This window comes from Sinocyclocheilus grahami, unplaced genomic scaffold (genome assembly GCF_001515645.1).
Source record: "Sinocyclocheilus grahami isolate Dianchi unplaced genomic scaffold, SAMN03320097.WGS_v1.1 scaffold413.1, whole genome shotgun sequence".
NCBI lineage: Eukaryota > Metazoa > Chordata > Actinopteri > Cypriniformes > Cyprinidae > Sinocyclocheilus > Sinocyclocheilus grahami.
Window position 1 is genome coordinate 620,996 of NW_015505592.1, and position 8,360 is coordinate 629,355.

Here is an 8,360-nt window from a genome sequence, read left to right on the forward strand (position 1 = left end):
GACTTCCCGAAGGTCGCTATCCCGGTCTTTCAGCAGGTCAGCCTGATATGCTTGGAGCATCACCATCGTGTGCAATGAAGCGACAGCCCGACCTGACGCTGCTGCATATGCCCTGGCATCCGAGCGAGATGTCAAGGAGGGGAGTCTTAGAGGATGTCTCACCCATAGAGAGATAGCTGGCCAACGTCTCTCTATATGGGCATCTTCTCATAACTGCTTTCGCGCATCGCCTCGATGTTGGCATAATTCGTATGCTGGAATCGATGGATGCGTGAGGAAAAAACGGTCTCTTCCATTCCTTCTCAATCTTTATATGGAAAACAGGAAGAAAGGAAGGCTCACCTGAGCTGGATGGTTATGGCCAGAAAAAAAAAGTTCATCGATAAATTTTGCGACATCACTTTCTTCACCCGCTTCACAGCAAGTAAAGCCTTCCTGTGGCGCGATCCATAATTTCCAAATGCTCATCATACACAGGGCAAGAGGATTGGGAAGGCTCAGCCTCAGCTTCCATTTCCTGCTTTTGCTGGGCTGATCCCAGCAGAGCACTGGCCCCTGAATCAGACAATGTTAATGAAATAACATCATCCTCCAGCGGCTCACTCTCGTGCACAGCCGACGATCGCGAAAGGGAAACCCCTCTTCAAACTCATCGGCCAGATCCACCTGCGATCCCCACAAGCTCATTCTCTTCCGTGCCTCAGCAGCGGCGGGTCCTGAATCGCGGGAAGCAGATGGCTGCCCCTCTTTCCTCGAAAAGAGAGACAAACGAGAGCGAAGCTTTTTCCCTTGGAAAAAGCGCTCGCAGTGCACGCCGATTGCCCCCTCGAAGGCATCGCGTGCGTACTCTTCGCCCAAACAAATAACGCATAGATCGTGTGTGTCATCAGATGTTAAACAACATCAACACGGATGCTCACATCCTTACACGCTTTGCTAGTGCTCGCCATAATGAGATGAATAGATCGCTCTTACCACAGAAATGCACGCTTCAAACAAAACAGTCAATGAAGACGAAGAAGAGAACGATGGGTGCTCCCGGGGCCTATTTATACTATAGTCGCACCGGTAGTGACGTCATGGCTGTCGCCGGCCAACGAGTTGGTGTTTTTTCAATGTATGCTTCAGACACGGGTCACGACGAGGCGTTCCCCATAGCGACCCCTAGAGGACGCAGTTCGAAGTTCCCATGAAAGGGAACCCTCATAACCTACTATAAAGGCAAGTTTAAAGAAGTTAATTATCTAATGATTGGATTCAATCATTGGTGTCAATCATCATCATCTAGATCTGTCAAGGAAGTTTATTAATTACTTTTTGGCCACAAATGTTGCTATATTAAGCCAAAGCATGATGTCCTGCTAAACTCTGTGTCCTCTCAAATTACCCTGATGCAGCTTCATCTCTGGACTCATCTAAATGTTAAGGGCTCTGATGACCTCATCCAGAGTGAACTCAACAGGCATCTCACCTGAGATCAGAAGTTGCATTGCTTCAGAGCAAATGACTTGTACTGCCTGTCTTGTCATGTTAACACAGCATGTGTTTGATCATAGCACTGCTCTTGCAACTGGTGGGTCTCAGGTTTGTTCTAATGGGGTCCATGTAATTATGCATAGTCAAGATAGCATGATAACTATGAAGATAACTATGAAAGCTTACTTACCTCACGGAAAAAAAGGTAATCATAACTTTTAATCTCATAGTTCTCTAACGTGTTATCTCAATTATATATCGAGTATATATCTCACAATTCAGATTTTTTTTTTATTGCAATTCTGAGAAATAAACTCTGAATTGAGGAAAAATGTCTGAATTGCAAGATTTAATTGCAATTATAACTCATAATTGTGAGATATAATTATTATAATCTCTGCACTGCCTACCTATTAAGTTCCGTATCAGTTACAAAATATTATTACTTACCTATAAGGCCCTTAATGGGTTAGCTCCTGTATACCTAACTAGTATTCTACCATGCTACAATCCATCACGCTCGCTAAGGTCGCAAAACTCTGGACTTTTGGTAGTACATAGGATAGCAAAGTCCACTAAAGTAGGTAGAGCTTTTTCGCATTTGGCTCCCAAACTCTGGAACAGCCTTCCTGATAACGTTTGGGGTTCAGACACACTCTCTCTGTTTAAATCTAGATTAAAGACACATCTCTATGGCCAAGTATTCAAATAATGCATATCATAATCTTGTACTGCAGTTATATCTGATCAAATGCACATTATTATTCTTTAGCTTGGGTTAAACAAATCAATTTTGCTTGGTTGGAACAGCAGCTACGCAAATTATGTCTCTATTTGTTTCTCTGTTTCTGCCACGGGATGTCTAGGATTTACACAAGCTTCAGTCTGGATCCAGAGCACCTGAGCAGAGATGATGCCAACCCCTCAGAGAACCTCAGATGATGCCAACCCTGAAACAAGACAGAATTACCAAATTTTGCTATAAGTTTGATTGCATCATATAATAATTGCTGTTAATAGTGTTCATCGTCTGTTTGATTACGACTTTAATTGATTACGTCGTTAATTGTTTTTTCCATACATTTCTGCCATTTGTACATTAACTGACAGTCACCACTGATAAGCTACCACTAAATATTGTAAAAACTGAATTTGCTGTAAAGTTGCTTTGCAGCGATTTGTCGTGAATTGAATATAAACTCACAATTCACAGAAGAAAAGTCTAAATTATGAGATATAGCCCTAAATTCACAATTATCAGAAAAAAACTGAGAACTGTGAAATGTTAAAGGGGTCCTATGCTCGATTAGTTCCGGCTTTGATGAAGGTCCACCTTCTGAAAAACAGAATGTGTTGTGATTGGTTAGCTGTCCCAGTGCGTTGTGATTGGCGAACAGCTTAGACGGTGTTTCAGTACTGCCCCGCCCCTTGCTCTGTCTTTCAACAAAAGCTTTTGGCGAATCCGGCACTCGTGTAGTAGAAGCTGTCCTTAGTAAAAATGTGCAGCACACAATAGCAAATTGGGGTTATAATGCTCAGGAACAGAGTTAAAAAATAAGTTGCAACCACTGTTTCCTGACATCATCCGCTTTCGGAAGCCCAAACAAAGACGTTTGGGCACGGAGGTGAAAAAAACAGCGCTTCATGCGGTCACGCACCGGACGAGAAGCGTCGTGTCGCGCCATGTCTTTAAAATTAAAATACATTATTTTCTATGAGTGTAGGCACACTGGCGGCGCTGTTCGGCGTCTGTCCGCGGCGCCCAGCTACGTCGTGTTGTACTTGAAAGAATTGTTCTAGACCAGCAGTTCTCAATTCCAGTCCTCGCGTACCTCCGCTCTGCATGTTTTGCACGTCTCTCTTTGTTAACACACATGATTCAGATCATGAAGTGAGTTCCGTGCATGAACTGTGGTCCGATTGACATGGTCCCTACACAATGTCCATTGCTCCCTACTCCCTGAGCAGGGGAAATCCATTGAAGTTTACATCACTTCGGAATATTCATTTACAGATTTGCGCTGCCTGCAGCATCTTCACACACATACGAAACTTACTAGAGAAGCGTGAAGTGGGACATAATATACCTCTGTAAATAAATACAATTTAAATTCACGTCTCGCACACTTAAATGCCCTTTGTATGGAACATATATGCTCCCTTCAAACTGGAATCATGGAGGAATATCTGGTAATGTCCACTTCGCAGGGCACTTACAGTCAAATATAACAAATGTATGAAGCAATAAGAGAAAAATACAAAATGTGCAGAGCGGGGGTACGCGAGGACTGGAATTGAGAACCGCTGTTCTAGACATGCCAAAAATTTGACACTACAGCACAGCAGCTCTTCTTCTTGGTTTTCTCTGATGCACTAACTCTGCAGCAGCACTTCTTCTTCGTCGTCTCGTCTGATGCATTCACTCAACCAAGCGTTCTAACCACAACCTCGCTCCTCCCCACCCCCCAACCATTCAAATTTCTGTAGGCGGGAAATATTTGTAATGATATTCCAATGGGCCGCTTTGTGATATCACAAAGCCCGGAAAACAAACGCTGTAGTCCAAACGAGCCGTTTGTTGTAGTTCTTGAAAAGGGATTTTTAAAAAATGAAATATCTCCCTTTGGAGTGGTCTTTGATATTTGTAACTTTCTAGATATTTTAATGCCCAAACATACACACTACACACTGACTAAAATTAAAAAAGTGAAAAAGCATAATATGACCCCTTTAACTTGCAGTAGTGAGATATAAACTTTTGAATAATTGTGAGAAGAAAAGTCAGAAGTTTGACATATAAACTTGCAAATGCGAAAAGTTAGAATTGTGAGAAAAATTGCTAAGAAAACGTCAGGTTACACATGTAACCTGTCACAGATCAAGCCTCTGTGGCTCTCTTTGATCACCACCAGAGGGCACCTTCACCTGAATACTGACTTCAGTTGGGACTTCATTTCACATAACCCCAGTGCTTGGGACTGATTACCTACACACCTGACTTTTATTCCCTGGACTATTTAAGCAGTTTCCAGTTTTGCTGTGCCTAACATTTCTGAGCGTTCTTCATCGTGTATTGCTCCCTTGTGTATGACCCTGGACTATATTGCCTTGTTTGATTCTCTGCTGCCTGATTCTCTGTTTGTATTATCCACTCTCTGCCCTGTTTGCTGCCTGCCCTCACCATTTGCCTGTACTCTGACCACGTCATTGGCTTGCCTTGGATATCTGTTGATTGAACCTTGCCTGTTAGACATTGAGTATTTACTTTAAAAGCTGCACATGGATCCCAACTCAGTTGACTCTTTGTTACATAACCATGGTTCCCTGTAGTGATGTTACGTTCGTGAACGAATTGTTATTTTTGAATGGATCTTTTAGGTGAATGAATTGTTCTCGTTCACATAATCCACCAACTCATATTTCTCGTTCACTGAAATCTCTCCCTCCAGAGCAGCACGGCGCTATTAGCAGCGCATGTGCAGCTCAGTGAACCGGTTAGCTCTGTGGTCTGTTCTCCATCATGTAGGTGGGTCTGTTGTGAGACAGATCCTACACATCCTATCAAAGAATGACTAAACCAAGCCAATAGCTTTCGAGTATGAGATGTGACGGAGCATGTGATTTGTTGAATGTAGTGAATGAATGTGCCCTTCACTGAACAAGTTTCTTTTGAGTCTGAAGGAGAGAGATCTTCTCATTCGTGAACAAAATGACCGAACTGGTACATCTTGTTCGTGAATGAAATGACCAAACTGGTACATGTCTCATTCGTGAACGAAATGTCAGTCTCGTTCAGCAATCAGCAGAAAGCGGAAGCAAAGCGCAGTAATAGGTACTGTGCACATACGCTTGTTTATATATTCATATTTAGCATACAGAACCTAACTCCACGTTTATTCCCGGATTTATGAATGAGTAAATGTCTGACCAAACAATTAAAATGTTAATCATGCAAGGAAACCTTGTGTTTTGGTCATATTAACCACGTATTTAGACTTATTTTATTTATTTAATTAGTAGATCAAGCGCACTTTTTAATAAAGCCAAATCAGTTTTTTGTAACAAGTAAATACATTCGTTGACTTAAGACATAACACGTAAGACTCTTTTTCACCACCTGCAGGCGTATTTATGTAGTATGAAGAAATGGTCACTGAACGAATCAGTGAACGAATCTGAACAAATCATTTTGGTGAACGAAATGAAAATTAACGAATCTCTTGAAAGAATCAAAATTTCCACCACTAGTTCCCTGAGAATTGGAAACAAGACAATGCATACCCTAGGGCAGGGTTCCTCAAATCTTGCCCTGGAGGGCCAATGCGCTGCAGAGTTTAGCGCCAACCCTGATCAAACTCACCTACCTGTGACTTTCTAATGATCCTGAAGACATTGATTAGCATGCTCAGGTGTGTTTGATTAGGGTTAGAGCTAAACTCTGCAGGAAAGTGGATTTCGTGGGCCAGATTTGAGGATCCCTGCCCTAGGGGCTGTTATGGGGAACGCCTTCAGCATGACCAGTGTTTACAATTAACTTGACATTGGCAGGCAGCAGCCTGTGACGTCACTACTGGTGGGACTGCAAGTATAAAAAGGCACCTATGGAACACGTCATCCACTTCTTTGTCTGAAAGAGACGTAAGCAGGATTACCTGACGCATGGCAAAGATACACAGCATCTCGTTCCCTATTCTCAGGGAACCATGGTTACATGCGTAACCTGAGACGTTCCCTTTCCAAAGGGAACTCTATGCTGCGTCCCCTTGGGGCCGCTATGGGGAACGGAATACCCATACTGCCATGCTGAAGGGATGAGTGCTAAAGAATTTGACCTGAGTCAACTCAAAGTAATGAACATCCCTAAATCCACAAGCAGTCATAGACTAGAGCTCCTGAATCGAGGCATCAACCAAGTGAGTGAAGTCTAACTATTCCGGTGCCCTGCAGATTGGAAGCTTCAGAACTCTCATGGTTAGAGGAATTCTACCAACACTCTAAATTATAGCCAAAGAGGTTCCCAGAGAACCTCCAGCACATTAATCTACCGCACTACCATGTGGCTCCAAGGAGTGAAGGTCTCAGCATAACGACTCTCTAAAATGAGAGGAGACCTGCTACATTCAATGCCAGAGATAATTAGTGAGGCTCGCAAGAGAGCCCACATATTAAAATGCTCTAAGTGAAGCTCTGGAGAGTGGAAGCTTCAGCAGGATGACTCTCTAAAACAAGAGGAAGCCTAACAACACTCACCAAAGTTACGGAGCTCTAAGAGTGGAGGTCTCAGCATAACGACTCTCTAAAGCGAGAGGAGACCTGGCTACACGCAAAGACAGAGACAGTTAGTGACGGAGCTTCTGGAAAGTGTAGGCCTCAGCAGGATGAATCTCTAAACGAGAGGTAGCCTGACACCACTCACCAAAAATAACGGAGCTCTACAAGTGGAGAGTGGCTCTACTCAGCATAACGACCCTCTAAGTGAGAGGAGACCTGGCTACTACACCTCAACTAATTATCTCTGGCGTTGAGTGAAGAAGGAGAGCTGTTTTTCTCCTCTAGTGAAAAAAAAGAAAAAAAGGGAAGGAAGGCGTAGATGTTAATTACCAATCCAAACCCCAGACTGCTGACTGTATCTGTGCTGGATCACTTCCCTTAAATCCTTTTTCTTTCTACTTGACTCGAGCCTCCTCTGTGGCCTACTCCTTCTCCAAAGAGGGCAACGAGTGGCGATGCTTTTTACCTGCCCCTGTCTTTGACCCTCAGACCAAGACGGGCCAGGTCCCCCCTCGTGTTTGAGCATTGACAAGGACCAGCATGGAATGAACGACTTGTAAGTCGCTGAGCATGGCTTCGCCTCCTTGAATTTATTGACCACCATCTTAATGGGTGTGCCGAATAGTTCCGAAGGCGAAACCGGGGCATCGAGAAGGAAGCGCTTTTCTTTCTCCCCGATGTCCGCCATGTTCACCCACAGATGTCTCTCAGTGGCCACCATTGCCGCCATTTATCTGCTGATTGCTGTTTGCTTGGTGGCCCTGAGAGCCAGATCTGTGGTGTGGCGCAACTCATCCACTGCCTCATGGGAGATATCCTGACCCTAGTCCAAGTCTTTCAGCAGATCTGCCTGGTACGCTTGCAACACTGCCATTGTGTGCAAGGCAGCACCAGCCTGACCTGCTGCCACATATGCCCTAACATTCAAAAGTGATGTACTCTGAAGTGGTTTGGATGACAGGGCTAGAGCCTTCAGTGTTGATTTCACCCCAGCCGAGAGATATCTCACAGTAGCACGATCCATAACCTCCTGCAGTTCATCATAGTCAGGGTAGGCAGGCTGAGAAGCTTCAGAATTCCCTTCTTCGCCCTCACCAGCCACATCCTGCTCACCCTGGCTAGAAGGCAGCAGAACACTTCCTGCAGGATCAGAGAATGTGAGAGACACCACATCCTCATCTAGTAGGTTACTCTCGTCAGCCGCTGATGAATACGAGAGATTCACACCTCTCTCAAACTCATCAGCAAGCTCCATCTGAGAACCCCATGATTTTAGTCTCCTTGCTGCCTCGGCAGCAGCAGGACCCGAACTGCAGGGAGCTGATGTTTGACCCAATTCCCCCGAGAAAAAAGACAAATGAGAGTGGAGTTTCCTCAATGAGAAACACTCAATGAATGCACTCTGTTCCCTCGAGAACAGAGCATGTGTGCTCCTCGCCCAAACACATAACAACAAAGGTCATGTGCATCGTCAGATGTCAGATAGCGTTGACACGGATCCGAACACTTCCTAAAACATTTAACAGACATCGCTTTCTTACCTTACACACGTCAGAATGGCTAAAGACAAAGAAGAGGATGATGTGTTCCACAGGTGCCTTTTTATTCTTGCA

General features: G+C 44.2%; 1 protein-coding gene across 1 annotated transcript in view; it reads right to left on the minus strand.

Annotated features, from left to right (window-relative positions):
- LOC107551047 (cholecystokinin receptor-like) overlaps positions 1–8,360 on the minus strand; it is a 48,579-nt gene extending 40,219 nt beyond the window's left edge. The window contains exon 1 of the mRNA XM_016232537.1: positions 8,289–8,360. The gene's annotated coding sequence lies outside the window, so the exon portion shown is untranslated. The remainder of the gene's footprint in view (positions 1–8,288) is intronic.